General features: G+C 42.7%; 1 long non-coding RNA gene across 1 annotated transcript; it reads right to left on the minus strand.

The window, feature by feature from the left end:
• Positions 1-1078: 1078 nt before the first annotated feature.
• On the minus strand, positions 1079-2245 carry LOC112195061. The gene is made up of 2 exons (XR_002934338.1): positions 2103-2245; positions 1079-1164 (listed from the first exon to the last, which is right to left on the minus strand). It is a non-coding gene; the product is annotated as an uncharacterized LOC112195061 (long non-coding RNA).
• Positions 2246-23790: the final 21545 nt, after the last annotated feature.

Below are 23790 nucleotides of genomic sequence, written 5' to 3' on the forward strand. Positions count from 1 at the left end.
GGCTTTCTCTTAATTTCTGCTTGTGGGTATTCAATTTTCAGTCTTCAATTCTGGGTTTGGCTCGAACTCTACTAGGTGAAGCAGCTTCGATTTCAGTTTTCGACTCGATTTCGGAAACTTCAAGCTTGGTAAGTTGCTGCCATCTTTCTTGCTTCGATTTCTGGGTTCGAATTGCATATGTTACTTTTGCAATACGCTATACATATGACTGATATGAGATGAAAATTGGATATGTGATCTATTTTGTCCTTCTGGATTTCTAGGTTCGAATTGCATCTGTCCCTTTTTGCCTTTCTATTTTGACTTTTGACTTGAAAATTTGAAATTGAGTTGCATTTGTAGACTTGTATCTGTTTTGGTAAAGCATTGAATTGTTTGATGTATTGGTTTTGGATCCCATATCGTAGATTTTAAAGATTGTATCTTTAGTTATATATCTGTTTTGTGTCTCTTTTGCTACTGTTGCGGTTGCCACTGCCAGTTTTGGAATATTTGAAAAAAGAGGTAGTGCTCTGTTGTGCACTGCCAGTTTTGGTCTTTTGGATGGTATGAATATTGTGCTCTGCCGTTCCGATTATGTATCTGTTTATTTAATACTAGCATGGATGCCCACGCGTTGCTGCGGGTTTTAGAATGAAATCTTAAAGTTTAGGAGGATAGAGCATCTCGTTACGAACTAACATACACCATGTTTTACTGAAATTCAGTGTTTAAAAACGGATTACAGTTGCTGTTGAAACAGCTTGCCAAAAATAAGCTGTTTTACTTATAGGCTAACACTTAGTTACAACAAATACCTAATCTGGTTGCCAAAAATAAGCGATGATGTCCATTAGCACATATGCATGCTGAGATGATGTTAGCCTAGTGATGACCAGTAGTGGAGGTTGTCCAAAAAGTACACTTCAGTCCAGTTTTTCTTTGCTGATGGTTTGTTGATGACGTTGCTGATTCAATACTGGCTTATCTATCACTGTGAAAGTAGCTTCTCTATTAAACGAAAGCTACCGATTCTATTTTAATTAGAGCAGAAAGGTAGTCAATCGAACACCAGTTACCTCCAGATCATTTTTTTTTCGTCAATGTCACTCCCTGTACAGTCAATCAGCAGTTGGTATGGTTGTTGGCTTGGATGAATTGCTCTTTGACTGTAGGAGACAGTGACTACAGTAACATTGATGAAAAAAAAAAGTGAAGGAAAAGAAGTGTTCACGAAAAAAAAAAAAAACCAAGTGTTCGTGAAGACACCAAATGAAAAACTGCTCACATAACACACCTCAAATGTAGATTTTTTTCTTCTTCTGATTCAATAGAGAAATGTGACCCAGACAGTTTTGAACAGAATTTTATATCAGAAAACAAAAGACTTCAAAAAAATTGCTTGAAGCATCATATAAACAGCATGTGTAGTAGCATTTTAAGCAACATAATTGGCCACAGAATTTTGTCTTATACCTAAAAGTAACATGATGATTAATCCTTAATTAGTTTCCTTAATCTATTTCAAAGGGGGAAGAATCTATATAATCATTGTTTGCTGGTAGCTACAAATAATCTACATTAGTTCTGCTAGATTGGCCATACATACAACTTATCTTTTTTCTTTTTTAATAGGTAAACTAAGCAATAGCTGAAAACTACTTGATTGACCTCTTATATATCCATAACTATAGGTATAAAAAGATGAAAATTAGGTTTTACATGTACTTTTAGGCACTATTTTCTGCCCAGTATTCCCTTTCGCCCTCCTATATAAGCAAGCATTTCAAACTTCAAAACTATTATCTATTCCAGCACTCCTCAGTGCCCTATTTCAACATGTTGCTCTCAACCATGCACGTTTAGGGTTTAGGCATGCAAGATGAAGTCATGCATCAACACATCAGACTATTATTGTATGATTTTTTATTTACCGGTTACTACATCAATGTGGTTGCCACAAATGCTATAGCCTACTACTTCCATATCAATGAAAGCATAAAACTGAATTCAACACGTACACATTAAAGCATATACTAATAGCTAATACCATTTATGAACTCCACAAAAGATGTATACATTCGAACAGTTCTACCAAAGAAAAGCATAAAGAAAGAGATTACCAGCTTTCCCTCAATTCCGAATTGGAGGAACCAAATGTTTTGACGTGGAATGAATCTAAATTCTCTCTGGACAGGGATGAGGACAAAAATATCTGTTCTGATCACACAACCAATACTCATTAAGGCACATAAATACAAACTCATTCATCCTCCATTTAGTTGATCAAGCAAACTTTTTTATACTAAGAAAAGACGATTCTCTCCTTAAAACTTTTTTTAGCAACTATATATGAGACACATTAAAACATTTGTCCTCAACAAAATTTACATACATTCATCAAATGATTCATAAGCCAACTGTCCTTTATATCAGACATTTCTTAAAGAAAACCAGATGGGCAAATATTGTTCGGATTTGTTCCAATAGTGGTTGATCTCTTTGAGTTGGTATATTGATGTAGCAGAATATATGTGGTTGCTATTTAACAAAATGCTGCATCTGTTTTCTATTTCTTTGATCTACTCATCTATTGTACCATTATCTTTAAAGCTGAAGCAATTACCTATAATGCAATTACCTTAGGTAGATAATAGAAGCCAAGTCAAAAACAATACCAACTCCAGATCACCCTTCTTCCTATGCCCCAATTTCCCTGCAAAGGAGTGAAAGGATTAGATATCTCAAGTGAGCTAATCTTCCTCTACAAATTAACACTTCTGTTTAAGTATACAGCCAAGGGATTCCACTTTTATACACTATAGTAAATTGAAAAGATATACTCAGGTGACCTGATCTTCCTTTACAAATTAACATTTCTGTTTGAATATACAACCAACGGATTCCACTTTTATGCACTATACTAAATTGAAAAAATATATTAATATCAAAAAGACATCAGTATGATTACTCCAATGCTTTTAACCTTACATGAAACAAATATTTATGTGGTTTGAATTTGATAACAAATGAAGATAAAGAAAAGAAAAGCAATGTTTTTAGTAAGTATAAAACTGAAATGTTTTTAGCAAAAACTGAAAGTACACACTGATGTTTACTAATGAAATAGAAATATTGTAAAATATTAATGATTTCAATACCATGAAATAACGACATTAAATTGCTCTAATTTTGATATGTACCTTTTTCAAAAGAAACACAAACTGATTCACCCTCCTCTCTTTCTCACTGCAAAAGGGAACCCCATAAAGTAGTTACACCAGGCACTACTCATCAGATAGATTAAAACAAAAGATCTTCGAAATTCCAGTCATTCTTAACCATGCAAACTACTTGCTTATTGTTTACAAAGCTTATATACTCAGTTAAAACAAAAAAATGCAAAGCTTATCAAACACCCAACTCAAACAAAAAGTATAGAAGAAAATGATCCATGAAACTTACCCTTAAGAACCCATTCTCCCTCCTGTTGCTGCAAATACATTCACAAATCAATCCAAAACAAACACAAAATGAAAAAAAAAATCAATTCCACAATTAATTCAAATGGAGATTCTCACCACCTCCAAACTCAAAAAAAAGAATACAGCAATAGATAACTCACCAAACCTGCAGCTCTCCTGCTCTCTTCAACGTAATTCCAAATCTCGTCTCCCCACAAACCCAATTTCACAACCGTAAACTCCTGCATTCACCAAAACCCCAAATCAATCACATGCAAGAAACAAACAAACCCTAAATCGAACGAAAACCAACACGATGACGACATGTAGAACCTATTCTCCACGACTCACTCCATCTCTTTCACTCTGTCGATGACAGAATGCAGAAACTCAGCCGAGAATGAAGATAGAGAAAAGAGCGCCAGGTCAAAGCTTATCAACAGAACTAAAAATCAAAGCGATGCAACTGGATCCAGATTTTTGATCAAGATTTAAGAGAGAGAGAGAGAAAGAGAGAGAGAGAGAGAGAGAGAGAGAGAGAGAGAGAGAGAGAGAGAGAGAGAGAGAGAGAGCGCGAGAAGAGGAGCGCCTGGCCTGAAAGGAGACTTTTATACCTAGGTCGGAAACAAAGGGTAAAATGGTCATTTCATAATGACGGCTCAGCTCGAGCCGGCACTGTTCATAAGTCGATGAACAGTTAACTGAGAATTAGAAGATTATAAATATTGTGCTATGTAGGGGACTATCCTTGTAGGGGACTATCCCAGGGATTACTATGCTGCGGATGGAGGGGAGTGGAACTCCTCTTATGTCAACAAGCCGACATGCCCTGTTCACAGGGATTCCGCATTGGCAACTGCCAACATTGAATAGAATAGTGTGAGCTGATTCTTCTAGGCTTATCCGGTCAGGGACTGAGTTTCTTGGACTCGTTACAGCTAAAGATGAGCATAATCAATTTTCCAACTGGAAAGAAAAGTGAGCCTGACATCTGTCTTCACTTAATGAATATCAGTTTCCAGATAATTGGCAACTTGAACCAAAACTTTAAGGACTGTTTTTCATTTTTTGGTAATTATACTACAAGGAGTTTAGAGAGACATGAGGTTCCAAGAGGCCCTAGATAGTTGGAATGGGTTTGCTTCCATTTTCTACAAGAAATCCCATAAATGACATTGAAAGTTTTGCTCTCTGTTTGGTATAACCAGTGCATCACATGACATGTAATGAGTTGAACCAATGTAATATTTGATGACATGTAATTGTAGCAAATCTTTTCACTATTTTGAAACATTATAATACCTTTTATATTTTTATTAATATAATTAAATGTTATAAAATTAAAATATAAAAAAACTGCCTAGTCCCCACCTAGGCACTAGTCCTCGGGCTTCAGCCTGACTAGCGCCTAGCGTTTTTTAGAACCTTGATGATGGATCCTTACAGACGAATGGGCAACTAAGTTGGATTTGAGATTCCAACAAATCGTCCGCCACTTAATGCCCTTGCTGCTAGATTTGCGGATTGTCATTTTGATGAGACAGTCTTCCCATCGTTAGGGGGAGATAAGAACATGGATGTTCAGCAAGAACTACAGGAATTGTTGTGATCTGTCCCCATTGTGTCTCATCTCGTTCCCCGCTAAAGTGACGAGATCACATATATCTGTTGCAAACATGCCTGTCTGCAAGGATTGACATCCTTATAAGAGGACATAGCACCAACCTACACGGAGGTAGGCATGGCGCCAAAGCCATAGAGAGTGGCTCTCTAGCGTTACAGGTCATGGCTCCAATTAGGATGCGTGGAAGGCCCGTGGGTTCAAAGAATACTTTGGCACAACTCAATCCTTGGATCATCGACACTCAAAATCCGTCTCATAAGAATCTTCCGAATTATGGTTATCGTTGGGGGACGCCTGAACGTTAGAACCTATTCCTGAGAATATAGAGCTCTATGAAAATTACACTAGTGTACATGAGACGTCGGATAGAAACTCTATTATAATTGATGACATAGTCACGCATTTCGTTGCGCATGAGTTTGTTGAGTCTGATGATATTGAACCATGCTCTATTGATGAATGAATGCCAACTTAGAGAAAATTGGCCTAAATGGAAAGATGTAATCCAGGTTAATTTGGATTTTCTAACGCAGAGGAAGGTTTTTAGAGCCAGAGATGCCAACACCTCCTACATAAAACCTGTTGACTAATGGGTCTTCGTTAGAAAGTGTGATGAGAAAAAGAGATAGTATTCTCGCCTTATGGCGCAAGGCTTATCACAAAATGCCCTAGAATCAACTACGATGAGACATATTCTCTCATAATGGATGTCATTGCACTCCACTACCTTGTCACTTTGGTAGTTTTCGAATAACTGAACATGCAACTTACGAATGTGGTCTCTACGTATCTTTATGTGGATCTAGATACGGAATATACATGAAGGCTCATAGTGAACTTCCTTTACCCAAGTCAAGTGGCTCTAGACCACAGAGCGTGTTTGCAATGAAGTTGAAACACTCATTAAAGTGACTACTTGATTGGGAAGGGATATGTAAATGCCCGCGCATTTCCATAACAAGTTCCGGATTCTATTACGGTTCATGTTGGACATGATCTTCATTGGAAGTCCTTAAAGAGTTAAAGGAAACCGCTGAACACTTGAAATCCGAGTTTGAGATGAAGGATCTTGGAAGAACATGATTATGTCTCGGTTTGGAACTTGAGCATCGTGTTGATAGATGCTTAGGCGTTTTGACAAGGTCAAGCCTTGAAGCATCCATATGATCATCCGTAGTCTTGATCCTCAAAAGGATCATTTTCGTCCGAAGGATGATGACGAAAATGTGCAAGAGGCGAAGGTGCCCTACTTAAGTACAATAGGCGCATTATTGTACTTAAATTAATGTACAAGACAGGACATCTCATTTGTAGTTAACTTGTTAGCTAGGTATAGCTCTGCGCCAACGCGAGGCCATCAGACTAGTGTAAAAGATATCTTTCGATACTTGAGATGTACAATTTATATGGGCTTGTTCTATCCCTATAGAGAGATGATGGATTCTGACCCATCACACACCAGGAACGACGCCAACACTGGCTTGCGTCATCCATGAAAAGGCAGAGTTCATCACATACGGAGAAACCCCACCATCACCGCTAACGCCAGCAAAATCCACTCAGCCCTCCCCCAGCCAGCAGGACACCGCTAACAAAACCTCTGCTACGCGGCCAACTGAAAAGAAGAGAGAGTGACAACAAGGCAACTACCAAAGCAAGCAGCAAAAGGACCACCATTACAACAAGGGCAACTACTCATCCCACTGGGATAACCGTAACAAGCAGACGGAGTCCTCCCAACGGTATGCAGTGTTAACAGTCCTTACAGCTTCCTATAAAGAAATATACGATCAAAGCAAAGACCAAATGCCACCGCCACCCCCAAGAAAATACCTAAGGGTGGGAAAACCAAGGAACATTGGCAAGTGGTGCAAATACCATGAGGACAGCGGTCACAACACCAACAACTGCAACACTCTTAAGATAGTAATTGGGACTTTGTATCGTGATGGTAAGTTGGAACAGTTCAAGGCGCGTCAGCCGCCACCTGTGGTCGCCAACATCGAGCCCAGGCGCTGCATCACCGGTGGTGCTCCAATCACCAACATGTCTCATAGGGCAAGAAAGCGTTATGCACGCGCTAACCACCCCAAAAAAAATTGCAACATCCGCTATGAGAGATCCGCTAAACTCCTAAAGTCTAGTTGGGAACCCATTACCTTCTTGGAGGAAGAGGAGCGCGGAGTGCATCTACCCCACGACGATCCATTCTTGATCGACTCCATGCTCAATAAATGGTCCGTGGGAAGGCCCTTGACAGCGGATCTGCTATCAACACTACACCAAAAACTGCATCACACAACGGTGATCACACAACAGAGAACAAATCCTCTGTTGTCTATTAACGACAATTGAATCATACAACACATTTAATGAATCTTCGTTGTATGAAGATGCTCAAATTATAAAACTTCTAGTTAGGAGGTGATGGCACAACAGAAAGAGAGATTATCTGTTGTCTGAATGAAAGAAAAAGATCGGCATATTTCCCTCCTACCATTGAGTCAAATTTGGCTCCAAATTGTACCCTAGATGCTATTAAATTGGACAACAGTTTAGTTACTTCCGTTGTAGGAGTTTACCTGGAAATCATCATACAATGGTTTTTAATGTCCTGTTGTGCAAGTGAGTACCAAAATTTGGAGATGGCTCCAAAATGACATTCATTCCAAAACGAGAAAATTTGGCTTCAATTGTTTGTTATGCTTGCAAGTTCCAACAACATAATGAACTATTTCTGTTGTGTGAATGAGCAATGACTAGCCTAAGCACGAAACCTAACATTTTGATTGCAGAGGCGGGAAATTTCCATCTTTTATTCCCTCAGCTATATAACAAATCAGACAACGTAAACATATCTATACGTTGTCTGTCTGACTTAGCCTAAAAGTTAATGCCTATTGCCTTAGCCAACTCGATCGAGGGCACACTTAAACAAAGTTAATGCCTTGGTCATTTTTATGTCTGAGAGAGAAACCCCGAGTTTTTCTTCACTTCGAGCAAAATCTGGAGCTTTTCTTCACCATCTTCTAAAAATACTTAGCCATCACAAATCACCATCCTTCAAAGTCTGGATTTAGGTTCTATTCGATTTGGGTTCGATTTGGGTTCTACTCGATTAGGGTTCGATTTAGGGGTTTTTCATTTTGCTAATGGGGGATTTGGGTTCTGACCAATTGAGTTGGGTTCTCCCCCGAAACCTATCCCTCTACTCCCTCCCCTCCCGCTCGCGCGCTCTCTCTAGGAGGTGCAGAGATTTCTTTGTGGCTCATCTCGGAGGTGCATCCTGGCGTTGACTCGTCGGAGGAAGGCGAAGAAGATGGTGGCTACGGTGAGTCCACCCCGGTGGTCAGAGATCGGTGACGGAGGAGAGAGATTCCTCCAGATCCACTTTTTCTCTCCTCCCACTCTCTCTCTCGTCTGTGCTTCTCTCTTCAACTGGTCCCTCAACCTTTAATTCTGATCAAAATCAAATCTTTACAACTGGTTAGTGCTTGTCTTATTGTAAAAGCTATCAGCTTCTTCTGGGTTCTTCAAAATTTTGAGTCTTTTTTATGTTCTTGTTGGTTCTTGGTTTCTGATCCTTCGAGTGTTAATGATTCTGTAGAGCTGTGACGAGAGAGGAAGAGGAGAGAGAGATGGCGGACGAGAAGCCTGAAGTGCTTGACGCGGTGCTGAAGGAAACAGTTGATTTGGTATATAGATGTGAGAAAATTTCAAAGCTTTTTGCTTGGTTTTTGGTTTGCTATGTGGTTTTGGTTTAAATGGGTGTTTATGAACTCTATGGTTGTAGGAAAACATACCCATTGAGGAGGTGCTTGAGAATATGAGATGTAGCAAAGAGGGTCTCAGCAGTGAGGCTGTTGAGGAAAGATTAGCCATTTTTGGGCATAACAAGCTTGAGGAAAAGCAGGTTACTCTCCTCATATTCACAGTCCCTTTCTTTGTTCTTCACAAACTGTGTTTTCTTCTTCATGTTCTCACAATTGTGTGGTATGGGTGTTGTGTTTCAAGAGAGCAAGTTTTTCAAGTTTTCAGGTTACTGTTGCTATTTTTTTTACACTGCTTGCATTTTTGGTGATTTGTTTGTTGATTTGTGATGTTTGTTTATCTGTATGCAGGGAAAGCCTCCTAACTGGCAAGATTTTGCGGTTATTATTACTCTGCTGGTCATCAACTCCACCATTAGTTTCATCAAGGAAAATAATGCGGGTAATGCTGCAGCGGCTTTCATGGCTCGTCTTGCTCCTAAAGCCAAGGTATCAGATATACCAATATGTTGTCGTTTTGTTTTTAGGGTGGTAGTTACTGCTTCTGTTATGGTTATACAATAGGCCATAAGCTCCATCTTGGTCTATTGATCAATTTTTGATGTATGAGTAGAAAGATTTTATGGTGATATATGCTTGAAGCAGAATCTAATCCCCAAAAAGAGGGATGAATATTTACACAGATTGATGAGTCTCCCAAATCAGGTTAAATATGAATACCACTTTGCCTGGGGATATCGATTTGTTGCTTCAGGTATGTCTTTCATGAACCTCCCTATGTGTTTCTTGCTTAATCCAATGTACTTGAAGTTGAAGTTCTATTCTTTTTGCAATATATAGAAATAAGGGTATAGAGATTAGTAATTGCCATCATTGTCATCCTATCATGTATCTCCACTAGTATTCCAATTATGTCTTACCCTCTAGTATTTTTCTTTTCAATTTTGTTTGTTGCTCATTTAGAATGCGGCGGTTCTCATAAGTAAAATTTTTGTAGTAATTCGATTAATTGATGTCATTCTGCAAATATGTTGTGAATGATTTGTGTTTTCTTTGTTCGCTTTCTTGCCTTGACCATATATGTTAGATGCAGGGGGAAACAAGCTTGCTGGGAGAGAACATTTCTTTGTCTGCATCAGGGAAAAACTGGTGCATACAGCATGCTATAAATGCCAAGAGCAGTTGCTATTCTCCATCACTTCCATATTCTCTGATTTAGCTAGTCTAAAGCAACATGTGCCCCCCCCCCCCCTCCCCCAGCTTACTTGTGTAGTAGTGAGTCATATGTTCTTTCACTCCATTTTTCTTTTCAGTTTCCCCAGAATGTTTAAGATTTCACTTCTAAAATGAGATGCTATATTATGGCAAGGTGTAATAGAAAATGTGTTAGAGAGAAGCACTAGGGTTCAGTGGCTTGATGGAACTGTTGTACCACTATGATCTTCTCCAATGGAGGTAACTTTGAGTGATTCTCCCTTTTGTGTGCTTTTTTATGAAATTATCAGCTTTGGGAAACTTTCAACGCAGAGAATCTCATTTTTGATGCATACTTGGTGTAGGTTTTTCAGGTAATTTCTCTTGACTCCATAATTCTTTTAAACAAGTGTTAACGTTAGTGATCCGTGGGATCTCTAGTTAGCTTTAGAGAGAGAGAGAGAGAGAGAGAGAGAGAGAGAGAGAGAGAGAGAGAGAGAGAGAGAGAGAGAGAGAGAGAGAGAGAGTGACACAAGCGAAGTATAGTGGTTCGTTTCCCGCCTCAGCGGGAAACTACGTCCACTTGAATACTTGAATATGTACTAGTGTGTCGAGCCTTGTGGCCTAACAAGATTACAAGAGATGTAATGGGATCGTTTGAGTTGTGGGAGGAGGCATTCCTTTTATAGGGGAAGGAGGCTCCCTCATTTACATTTTCTTAGATGTGGGACTCAAAGTCACTATTCTAGTCTAGAGAAGCATATTGTGGAGGCAACTTGGCAAGGCCGGGAAGGTGGCTTCCCGGCGACGGATTTGCGACTTCCGGATACCGTAGCGTAGCTTGAACATAGGGCTACAAGATGCAAGTAGCGGTTGGATCCCATGAGGGTGTTGTTTATGCTTGGTGAGGTAGCAAACTAGCCTTGCTAGTAGAGGTATCTACAAGTCCCCGAAGTCCCCGAGTAAGAGAAGCTTCTTGGTTGGGGAGTTATAATCATGAAGTCATCAAGCATAAACAATGTCTGAGAGGCGCCTAGGCCCTACAAGTCCCCGAGCTCCATAAGCAAGAAGGGACTCTTTTAACCTACACAATGAGACAAAAACGTGCATATGTAGAATGCTTGTTGTATTGGTTACCGCTCGTATTAATGGAATGCGAAAAGAATTCGTTTTGTTGTGAACAACAAATGGTAGAAGAACTCAATATTCCATTAATGTGTATGAACATGTAAAATATTGGTAGCTGTATATGTGGATCTTATGGCCATATAACACGCACAATAGATAGTGGCAAGTGTAACGGGTGTCCAAAGTAATTTTGTGGGAGTAGTCCCGGTGACATAGAATGAAGCGTTTGTGAACTTGGGGCTTAAGTAAAGCATGTTGGACATGATCGAGCAAGTTGGGTTGTTCGAGCAAGTTGGGTGTAGTTGAGTGTGTAGGCGCTGTGCGAGCATGCGAGGCGTGGCCCAAGCGCAAGTCGTGGCCATACTCGATACCCAAACGAGTCGTAACCCGAACAAGTCGTTTATCCGAGCATGTTTTAGTAAGTCGTAAGTGTCACAAGCTTCTAAATGAGTGTCACATATTTATTTAATTGAGTTGCAATTAAGTAGTAGCATGGCATATGTGTATAGCATGTACTTGTAGTAAAGTTGCTAATAACATTTTATAGGCATGCCAAAGGGTCATAGAGACATGTATAGTCATGGCATCGGCGGTAGCTCAAATTGTAAGAGCGTAAAGATAAGAGGAAGGCACTTATCTTATGCCGATTTGAGGTTCATTTGCTTGTGGCGGATAAAGTACTTCGATAATGTACGTCAACTCGTAATTGCGGTTGAATGCTCAATAGAAATAGTTGAATTTCCTTGAAACAAAATAGATGATTAATATGTAGATTTGTAAAATCAACACAAATAATTTGCGTAGGTACTTTGATAAAGTTTTAAACAAAGTTTACAAGCAAATGTTGTTTCATTTGTGGGTTCGTACTATGAACTTTGAAGTTTGGAGTGAATAGCTCAATTGTATGGGCGAAATAAGCAAAAACCCATTTGAATGTGTGGATAGTATTATGAGCATGGTAACATGTGTAGCAATTAAGCTATAGTTGTGTGCAGGAGTATAGTAAACATGTAGCCAAGTGCAATTATATGTGCCCTTGCTTTATGAATAGACAAAGTGTTCTGTGCGAACAAGGCGTCCAAAGAAGAAGTTATGTATTTGTATGTGGTATACAAACATTGTAGTTGATACGTGTAGCATAGACAAGAGCATATACGTGTGCATGATTATGATGTTGTGTCATGCTATAAGATAGACATGGAAAGCTGCAGCAAGTCATTTATATGGGGAGCCACCTATAGCGTTAGAAGAACATGCAAGTATAGCATGTTTGACTATATATGTATAGTTATATATGTAAAGGTGACACGTTACTCAGCCTCTGCAACATGCATAATTGATAATTGAAAGGAGTTCCCATCTATAATTATGCATGTTGATAACTAGCTCAACACTAATTTGGTATGGGCCTATAGGTGATGTAAACGGCGCATGCGGTCAGTAGCATAAACATATATATGTGTGAAGTGTTTGTGTCGCCTAACTTATGCAGAAAGCGGAAGCACGTGGTGCTTGGTAGTATTTGACAATAATGGCATGAATAAGAAAGCTTATCTTTGTACGGCCCAGTGGCAGTCGGTGCTCAAATTTTTTTTTCGAATGTGCTGCACCAATTAAGAGTTGATTGTTAACCCAGCCTTTGGGTGGGTGGACGACCGTCGGACTATGCTCGGAGATCGGCAGGGCGGTGGTTATTTCTTTGTATACCGCCAGCCTGGGTGTCCATGGTATATCTCTGGGTGGCTGAAAGCCTGAAATATTGAAGGGCCGCCCGGAAAATTGAAGCTCTGCAAGGGGTCGAAGCTCCGGGAGGATTAAAGCTTCGCTGGGTACTGAAGCTTTGCTGAGATTTAAGTTCCGCTGGGGACCGAATTTCCTCTGGGGATCGAAGCTTCGCTGATGGCTGGGAGTGAAGCCTCGCCGCGTGCTGTCGCTGTCCGCTGGGCCTCGTTGGCGGAAGTTGCTGGGTTACCGCTGGGTGGCCGCTGCACATTCTGGAACTACAGACATCGAGGTCAATGATGATGAGTGAACGAGAATGAGCACAAGAAGCCATCGAGCCTAGCGGGAGAGTTGCCGCTGACGGGGATTAGCGGAGGAAAGTGCCGCTGATGGTGCTTAGCGGAGGAAGCCTGGGTAAGCGGTGGTGAAGTTTTTGGTCGGCGGAGGATGACTCGGCGGAGGAGCTTGGTCGGAGGTTGCCAAGCGGAGATTGTCTTGGTGGGCGGAGGTTTTGCCGCTGGTGCTCAAGAGTCCGGCGGAGACCGAAGAGTCCGGCGGTGGCTGAAGAGTTCGGCGGATGCTCAAAGTGTGGCGAAGATTTGGAATTCAGCGGAGCGGAGCTCTTTCCTAGCGGAGGTTTTGCTCGGCGGTGTTTCACTCAGCGGTGGAGGCTAGCGGTGCACAGTGTGGCGGAACCTGCAGTGGGTGGAGAGCGCAACAGTGAGCTAGCGGAGTCGTGCCGGAAGAGTTCGGCGGAGGCTGCCAGCGAGCTATGCTGTGAGCAGTGCAGCGGAGCGGAGATGCAGTTGCGGTTTGGCGGAGCGGAGGAAGTGTTATGGCAGCTAGCGGAGGAGCCCGGCGGAGGACTAGCCGCTGGTTATGGTCAGCGGAGGTCGGTGATGCTTTGGCCAGCAAAACTCAGCGGAGCTGTTTAGTGGAGTAACGAACCGGGAGTTGGAAGCCTGGTGGAGGTTTTCGTCCGCCACAGAAGTTCGAAGCCGGAAAACCATATTGTTGCCTAGCGGGACCTTGGCCAGTGGGTTGGCAGAGCTGAATGGAGAAAACCAGTGGAGGATGCCGGCGGGGGTCCCCTGGAGGACGACTCTCCGGCGGAGGATGAGTTCGAAGTTCAGCGAAGTGTTGGTGTCCGGCCGAAGCTGAAGTTCAGCGGAACATGAGTTCGGCGGAACCGAAGTCTGGCGGAGCCGGAGCTGTGATGGAGACCAAGTTTGGTCGAAGAAGTTGGACGGAGCTGCAGGCCGTGGGTGTGAAGAAAAAATGTCTGGGTGTCCAGAGAGGAGCGGCGGAGCTCCGGAGTTACAACCTGGCGGAGGTTAGGCCAGCGGAGCTAAGGCCAGCGGCAGCGTAGGAAACTTCCCGCTGATGGTGCTTCGTTGAAGAACACATGGCGGTGTTGGCCGCTGATGAAGCCGAGCGGCGGAGCTGAGAAAAGCTGCTGGTGTGGTTGGTTGTTGGGCGTGGTATGCGGGGGCCTGCTTTCTTGCTACCGCTGGAGGGGGCTGGCGGAGAAAACTTTGCCGGCGGTAGCCTTGGCTAGCCGCGGTGGCTGGCCTCTGATGGCAGCAAGCTGTGACCAACGGAGGAAGTGAAAACTCAGCGGAGCGCGTGCTGATGATTGATTGAAAGAAAGCATGGGTGGCCAAAGGAGATCTCTGGGTGTCCAGAGAGAATTTGGCACTAGATTTTTTTTTTTTTTTTTTTTTTTTGGTGTAGGTCAGCGTTGACCTTAGAGTTGGGCGTTGACTGACTCCGCCGGGCGTTGACCAACCCCGCTGGGCATTGACCAGCCCCGTTGGGCGTTGACTGAGGGTTGATCGGCCAAAGCTCGTGGTAGGTGACGAAGCCTTTGTGTGTCGGCTTCCCACAGACGGCGCCAATGTTAACGTTAGTGATCCGTGGGATCTCTAGTTAGCTTTAGAGAGAGAGAGAGTGACACAAGCGAAGTATAGTGGTTCGTTTCCCGCCTCAGCGGGAAACTACGTCCACTTGAATACTTGAATATGTACTAGTGTGTCGAGCCTTGTGGCCTAACAAGATTACAAGAGATGTAATGGGATCGTTTGAGTTGTGGGAGGAGGCATTCCTTTTATAGGGGAAGGAGGCTCCCTCATTTACATTTTCTTAGATGTGGGACTCAAAGTCACTATTCTAGTCTAGAGAAGCATATTGTGGAGGCAACTTGGCAAGGCCGGGAATGTGGCTTCCCGGCGACGGATTTGCGACTTCCGGATACCGTAGCGTAGCTTGAACATAGGGCTACAAGATGCAAGTAGCGGTTGGATCCCATGAGGGTGTTGTTTATGCTTGGTGAGGTAGCAAACTAGCCTTGCTAGTAGAGGTATCTACAACAAGCAATACAAAACTTTGAGTATATATGTCTTCTTTTAAGTGTGCTATGCAAGAATGAACATTACTATAGAGCTTGTTATGTAGTAAGGCATAATCCCTTTTGTTTTCATTGCATTTGTAAATTGTGTCAGGAACTATATGGTGGACTGTTGCATAAAGAGTCATTGGAAGATCAAGCATGGAGTACCCGGCAATGTAGCAAGCTATATTTTCTTTCATCATGTAAAACTTAGCTAGAAAACTTAAAAGCTTCTTAGTCTATGAGATGTATGAATGCTTTAACAATGTTCGTTAAATTCAATATTTGATGAATTGATGTACCACAATGCTTTTGGTACAAATATTGATCATTTTGATGGTTTGCATTCAATTTGTATTCCAATTGTTCACTGTTAATTTATATCCATTCAAAATTTGGGTATTCACACAACACAGTTCTAGATATCACACAATGGATTTTAATAAGTAACGTCGTCTAGTTTTAATCTCATACAACAGAAAAGACTAGAACTCAGTTGTCCTAGTCTAAATCACACAACAGCAATACTACAAAACCGTTGTATGAAAGTCTCAACCCACAACGGCAAAAAAGCAAATTCTGTTGTGTGAACTGCTGCGCACAAGTGCCGCGCATGGGTACGTCCGGCATCTGTCTAGTTCTTGGACAACGGTGTTAAGAAATGTACGTTGACTGATTTTGTATCATACAACGGTGAATTCACCGTCGTCTGATTTTTCATCAGACAACATCGAGATAGACGACGGTGAGTCTTCAAATCAGACGACGTTTTTTCACCGTCGTGTGATGCAGTTTTTGGTGTAGTGCAATGTCATCTTCAATGGCTGCTACAACCAACTGCAGTGGAATAGAAAATTACTCCAAGATCATGAGCCCCTACTCAGCTTCTCCGGTGACATCACACAACCACTAGGTTCTGACTACATGTGCCTAGTCATCGGCGCTAGCCCATGCACAGCGGAGATACATACATAGTTCATCATCGTCAACTGCTTCAGTTCTTATAATGCCATCATTGTCGACCGACGCTCAACAAACTAAAGTGCATTATAGCCGAGTATATGCTTCTCATGAAGCTCCCTACACCCAATGGGACAGGCTGTGTAAAGGGAAGTCAACAGCTGGCACGGGAGTGTTATTCAATAACTGTGGCACGGTCAACACACCGCCGTGAGATCCTAACGGTGGGAAACCATGTGCCGTTGACAAATGCAATTGAAGATCCCAGGGATGTCTAGGAGAAATATGTGAAAAAGGAACCTTCAACCCAGAAATATCCTTCAAGGTTATCAGCATCTCTGACGAGCACCCTGAACGGACAATCCGCATCAACGCTCAGCTAGCCCCAGAGATAGCTGCAGAACTCACTCAGTTTCTACGAGACAACGCCGCCCTCTTTGCGTGGTCCTACTCTGATATGTCGGGTATCTCCCCTGAAATCATCACGCACAAGCTGAGCATCAAACCTTTGTTCTATCCGGTCAAGCAGAGGCGAAGGGCCTTTGACGAAGAAAGGTATCGTGCAATAGAGGAAGAAGTCGCCAAGCTCTAGGGCATTGGGTTCATCCAACAAGTCAATTATCCTCAATGGATTTCTAACTTGGTCATGGTTAAGAAACCTAGCGGAAAGTGGCGGATGTGCGTAGACTTCAAGGGTCACAACAAGGCATGTCCTAAAGATAGCTTCCTGCTACCCGCATTGACCAACTAGTTGATGCTACTACGAGACACGAGCTGCTCAGCATGATGGACGCCTTCTCAAGATACAATCAAATCAAGATGCACCCCGGCGACCAGGAGTGCACTACCTTCACAACCGACAAGGGCCTATACTGCTACAATGTCATGCCCTTTGGATTGAAGAACGCTGGAGCAACATACCAGCGGTTCATGAACGCCATGTTCGCGGAACACCTTGGCAAAATAATAGAGGTCTACGTGGACGACACACTAGTCAAGAGCATCAAGGCCAGCGGACATGTGGCAAACCTCCGAATCATATTCGCCATTCTTTTGGCCTATGGTATGCGCCTCAACCCAAAAAAATGTTTCTTTGGCTTCACCACTAGCAAATTTCTGGCCTACATCGTCAGTGAACGAGGCATAGAAGCTAACCCTGACAAGTTGCAAGCCATACTCAACATGAAGTCGCCAGTATGGAAAGTACATGTTCAGAGCCTCTAGGGCAAGCTAACTGCCCTTTCTCGATTCATCTCCAGGCTCACCTATAGATGTCTCCCATTTTTCAAGGTTATGAAAAGGACCCACAAGAAAGTAAGTGACTGGATCCCAGACTGTGAAGCGGCGCTCCAGACCTTGAAAGAATACTTGGCGGCAGTCCCACTTCTCTCCATTCTTGTATAGGGTGAGATACTCTACATCTACTTAGCGGTATCCCCATCAACGGTAAGCTGCTCCATTGTACGGCGAGAAGGACAAGACAAGCTCCAGGTATTCTACGTCGGCAGAGGCATGAATGGGGCGGAGACAAGATATACCCCCTTGAAGTAGCTCGCTCTGGCACTAATTGTCGCCGCTAGACGTCTCCGCCAATACTTTCAAGCCCATACAATCCATGTCTTGACAAACCAACCGCTGAAACAGGTAATGCAAAACCCTGAACATTTTGGGTGCCTCAGCAAATGGACCATTAAGCTCAGCGAGTTCGACATTGACTATAACTAAGAACCGCTATAAAAGGCCAGGCGGTGGCCGACTTCATTGTTGAGCTCACGGAGCAACAGGATGCGCCCATCCCAGAGCCAAGATAAGGCGACATGGCCATGACAACCGCTGAGGAACCATCACCCAAGTAACAATCAAACTGGAACCTCCATGTGGACAGCTCCGCTTACGCCAAGGCATGTGGTGCCGACGTTATTTTGACAGGACCAGGGGGACTGAATGTGGAGTATACTTTGAAGTTCAATTTCACGGCCTCAAATAACATGGCGGAGTATGAAGCGCTCATTGCAGCTTACTCCTCGCCATCGACTCAGGTGCCGACAGCGTCAACATATTCAGCTACTCCCAGCTAGTTGTCAACCAAGTCAACGACAGTTTCCAAGCCATAGACAAACAATTAGCGGTATATTTGGGATACGTCAAGACACTCCTAAGAAAATTCAAATTCCACACCATCACACAGATCCCCAGAGAAAAGAACGCCAAGGCTGATTCACTAGCAAGATTAGCAACCGCTCAACCACACCAAAGTCCAACGGACACAAGAGTGGAATGCCTTGACAAACCAAGCATCACCAAAACCCTAGCGGAAATCTTCAACATTGAGGTGAACCCTAGTTGGATGGATGAAATAATCGAATATAAGGGTAATGGAACACTGCCAACCGACAAGGTCGAAGCAAGGCAACTTTACTGCCAGGGGTTCACCCATCCAAACCACCGGTGTCTGACCCCAGAAGATGGAAAAGTCGTTCTGGCAATGATACAAGCAGGAGAATATGGAAACCACTCAGGCGCCAGGTCTCTAGCCAATCGCACCATGCGACAAGGCTACTTCTGGCCCACGCTCGGTGACGACGCCAGAAAGGTATCCAGTCTTGCCACAAGTGTCAACAATACGCCGACCTCCCCCATGCCCCGACGGAGCCCCTTTCGATAATCATCGGACCATGGATTCACTCCACTTGGGGCCTGGACCTACTTGGCAAGTTCCCAACCGCTAGAGGTCAGTTCAAATACATCATTGTCGCCATAGACAACAACGGCAAATGGATAGAGTCGGAACCGCTGACATCAATAACTACCGCCAAGGTAACTCACTTCCTCTGGAAGAACATCTATTGCAGCTACGGCGTCCCCAATACCATCATCACAGACAACGAAATACAGTTCAACAACAAAGAGCTCATATCTTTCACTGCTAACCTGGGCACCAAAATGAGCTTCGCATTTGTCGCTCACCCCCAAACTAACGGCCAAGTCGAAGTGGCAAATAAGATAATCAAGAAGCTACTAAAAAAGAGGCTCGACGACGCCAAGGGTTTGTGGGCGGAGAAGCTCCTGGAAGTTCTGTGGGCCATCAGAACTACCCCAATATCCGCTACCGATGAAACACCATTCTGTATGATGTTTGGGACTGAGGTCGTCCTACTCATCGAGATCACCCAACCTAATGCTAGGGTCGAGGGCTGCTGCTCCGAGACTAACGGCGAAGGCATCAACCTCGACAAAGATCTCCTCGAGGAAAAGCGCCACAAGGCCTATTTGCACAATTTGTAAAACAAGCAACAGGTATCGCATTTCTACAACACCAGAGTCAAGGCCCGAAACCTCCAACTTAGGGACTGGGTCATGAAGGAAGTCATTCCACCGCCAACGGCACTCCGTCCCACTTGGAAAGGACCATACAAAATAGTCATCAGCCCCGGTACCTTCTACTTAATAGACAAGGATGGCGTCACAACGACCCACCCTTGGAATACTGAACACCTCCGGTATTATTACAAATAGTCAGGCAGCTACCCAAGAGCATCTTGACTTAGCTAAATTTTATTAAACATTTAGCTCAGGGAAGCTACCTAACGGGTACAACCCCCTTTTGTAAACGCTGATGTTTCAGCTATCAATGAAACGAAGAATTATTCAAACCATTGTTCTCCATAGCACAAGTCAACTGGCAACACCAACAGTCAGCGGACAACATCCGCTACAGCGTGCACTTGGAACAATTTTAATTCCTTTAATGTTTCATTGATTAACAAAAGCACAAGTCAAAACTCTAGCGGTATATCAACATTCAAACAACAGTCATGTTATCAGCAACAATCCCACACTTAACAAAATTTTAGACAAGAAAACAATACTTCATATAATTAGGGTCGGGACTCCCCGCCCAAAAATATTGTCAAATTACATGACGAAACGCCTTAGCGGCAAAAAAAAAAAAAATTTCAAGGCTTGGACAGTCTTCAGGAATTTTCGGGTGCAGCAGCAGTATCTTCACTGACCACCGACAGCTGTGGAACGACCAGGAGGCTCGTCTAATCCGAACCACGAGCGATAGGGCTCAACGTCACCATGGTGCCATCCGCCCGAGTGTGGGCTGCCATGAACTCGGTACGAGACACTTCGGACTAGGTAGGCAGAGGAGTCCGCTGGGAATCATCCGCGGGACCAGGACCACTCTCGCCACTACTAGAGCGTGCAACTCCAGTCTGATCAGCAGCAGGCCCCTCGGGTGGTTGGCTCAACTTACTGGCAGGTCTAGGAGCCTTGTCCCAGTTGATCACACCCTTCTGGTTCAGCATCTTGAAATTGGCTGCTGCACCAGCCTCCGTCAGGGTATGCTTGAACTCTGGAGACTGCTTGTAGGCCTCGATGGTGGCGGCATCGGCACGGGTCCTTTCAACTCCCAATCGGGGAACCTCGCCCTCTAGCTTTTTCAGCTCCGTGGTCATAGCAGCAACCTCCTGCTGAAGATTCTTGACAGGCCAGGCCTTGGAATTCACCTGCTCTTGCAACAGGGCCATATCATGCTCCAACTACACCACCCTCTCGGGCCGCTCCACATCCCGGTCGATGGAGACGGTCAGCTTTCCCCGCACATCCACCAGGTCACAGTCAGCCTTGACCAGCAATCGCTCAGTGTCCGCCAGCTTTTTCGACACCACCTCCAACTCTTGAAGGAGATTGGCAATTTCATCCCTCATCTGCTGCTCGGCGGGAGATGACTTCGACGCATCCATAAACAGCTCATGGAGCCTAACAGACAAATGGCCAAGTGCAGAGCTGAACAGCGACTATTGAACTGTAGTAGGGTGGACCACTACTACAAAAATTGAATCAGACGACGACAGTATACAATTGTCCGTCGGGTGATTGAATTTTTTTTTTCATACGTCGTTTCTGTAAGAATTGTTGTGTGATAGGGACTTAGAAATTAGTTCAAAAGACGTTTAAGATAAAAACTGTTGTCTGACGCTCAAAAAAATTGAGCGGCAAGTTTCCCACCGTGTTAGTGGTGCCAAACCGTATATGAAACCCAAATTTTTTTCCAACATGTATTGATCAGACGATGAGAAATAATATACCTGTGGTCTGATCAAATAGTTTGACAAAAAGGAGGGAGATTTCCCACCACTATTCGACAGGGTATGTCCAAATGGGCTCGAAACCATAACACTTAAACGAAAAAAAAAAAAACAAAACCAAATCCTCTGTATTCAAACCCGACCTAATCACTCCTCTCGACAGCTAGCGAACCTCCTCTTCACTCGCGTCTCACAAAACCATAACCTAGCTCCTCTTGCATCTCACAAAACCAAAACCAAATCCAATTGAAGGTTGAATGGCAGATTTCCCAAGACCCAAAATCTCATCTTTCATTCCCACAAACAATACCCAATACCCAAAATCTCATCTTATTGTTGCTGATATGTTCTTTCGCTAGTTTCACTTAGATCTGAAAATTTTTAGAAGGCTAAAGTAAGTCTCAAGAAGAATAAGGGGTCCGAGAAGAATTCTTATCAAGTCAATATGGGAATCGAGTGCAAGAGCCAAAGCTAAAGGTAAATGTATGATACATCTTGCAGATTAGATCGATTATTTTTCTTATTGAATTGAATCCCTATCTCTAAGCCCTCTTTGTTATTAGGGTTCCATGTTTGAAGAAGCTGAGCTACGACAGAGAAAGCATCTTGATTGAAGAAGCCTCGAATGACTCGATTAGTCAATCTTTACGATTAGGAGAAGCGAGTTGGTGAACTCGAAATTGAAAACAAACCCTTTCAGGTCACTATTTCGATCTTTCTGGTTTCATTTTCAGTTTCAATTTGGTTTTGTAGTGTCACCACCCAAATTCGCCTTCCCGATGGCTTCAATTTTTTATCTTTCTGATGGATTCATTCACCCCTCTGCAATAGTTCACCCCAATACCCACAGAAGCCTGTAGGTTACCTCACTAGGCTCATGGGTGCCTCACTAGGTTCAAAAGCTCCTCTGTAACAGATTGATCTTTATATACGTTCATGGACTCTCTATCTTATTTTTTTCTTTCTTTGGTGAGAAGATCATGGACGAGTCTAAAATACCCTTAATATATTACCAGTTATGGTGTGATTTTCTTTCTTTGAACTATTAGTTTGGACAATGAAGTAAATTCATGGACAAAATTGAGGAGGGACTGTTAATCAAATTTGGTTCAAAGTTTCTACAGTTGGTGCTGTTTAGGTAATCTGTTCATGATTATTCTCAATGCTCACTAGTCATTACTCTTTTGAATAGACCTTGCCCTTGTTGTTGATGTTCTCAGGGATAGCAACATAACTGGCGTGCATTTCTTACTTCGACTTCTCTATATATACTTCAAATTCATGCAGTCTTTTTAGAGTCTCATTTACAGTTGATCAATTTAATGTCAATGTTTTATATCCCATGTTTCCAATGATGAGTTTCAATTTTGTTCAATTTCTTACTATCAAAATGTTAAGTTTGTTCGAGCACTTTTGTGTCTCACTTTTCAAGAAACTGATTTCAATTTTTCTACATTTGAAATACTTTCTTTTGGCATACCTTCATAGCTGAAGTGATGAAGTCCTTAAATATTCCCAAGGGTACTCGCCGAGTACTTTTCAGGACATTAAATACTGATAGGTAAACCATGAGAAATTGGGTCCTCTGCTTATGTTCTTATATGTTGAATTGTTGATAATGTACTTTTGTAACACACGTAGTAGAAAAGGAAAATGGAGTCTTATAACTTGTTCTTATGCATTCTGAAACTTAATCAATTGCAATTTTTAGGGGTCTTATGCATAAAAAGGAATTTGACTCAAGCTGGATTCACAGAGGATGGAGTGAAATGGGTAGTAAAGAACATAGACAGCAAACTTGTTCGTATAGCATTACTTCATTTTCTAGCTAATCTTAAAGATTGAACCTCTCATTGATCACCTGTGCTACCCCAAGCATATGATTGCATTCATAAATTCATCCCACACTTTCTAGTAATTAATTACATGTAATCCATTTATGTGCTTGCTCTGATGCACTCTTGTTTATGTGTTATGAATGTAGGAACTGATTACTTTTCCATTGCTACCTATGATGAAGCTACTCCGGCTCATATTTCTTTTCTAAAGGGAAGGGTAAGAATTCTTATTCAATAGAAAATAGAGCTTCAAGTTTATACCCCTATATTAGTACAACTGATTGCCTGCTTCTTATTGAATCCAATTAGGAAAGCAAATTCTTTTGTATCAAATGCTGATTTACAGTAAACTCACTTGAACATATACATGTTTTAATGCACCATTTTGACATGTATGTGTACCAAACAGTCCATTGGTTTCATTGGGCCTAGAGTGTCATTGTTGTGCTTGAACTATGCCAACACACCCACGGCTACAGCGGTACTCCTTACAGCAGCCATATGTTTGAGCTCTTTCAGTCAAGCTGGCTTTCTCCTCAATATACAAGTAAGTTCCACCCATCCAATGATCATATGGAAAAACACACAAAGATGTTACATTCATAATTAATTAATCTAATTGCAAG

Source organism: Rosa chinensis, chromosome 3 (assembly GCF_002994745.2).
Source record: "Rosa chinensis cultivar Old Blush chromosome 3, RchiOBHm-V2, whole genome shotgun sequence".
Taxonomy (NCBI): Eukaryota; Viridiplantae; Streptophyta; class Magnoliopsida; order Rosales; family Rosaceae; genus Rosa; species Rosa chinensis.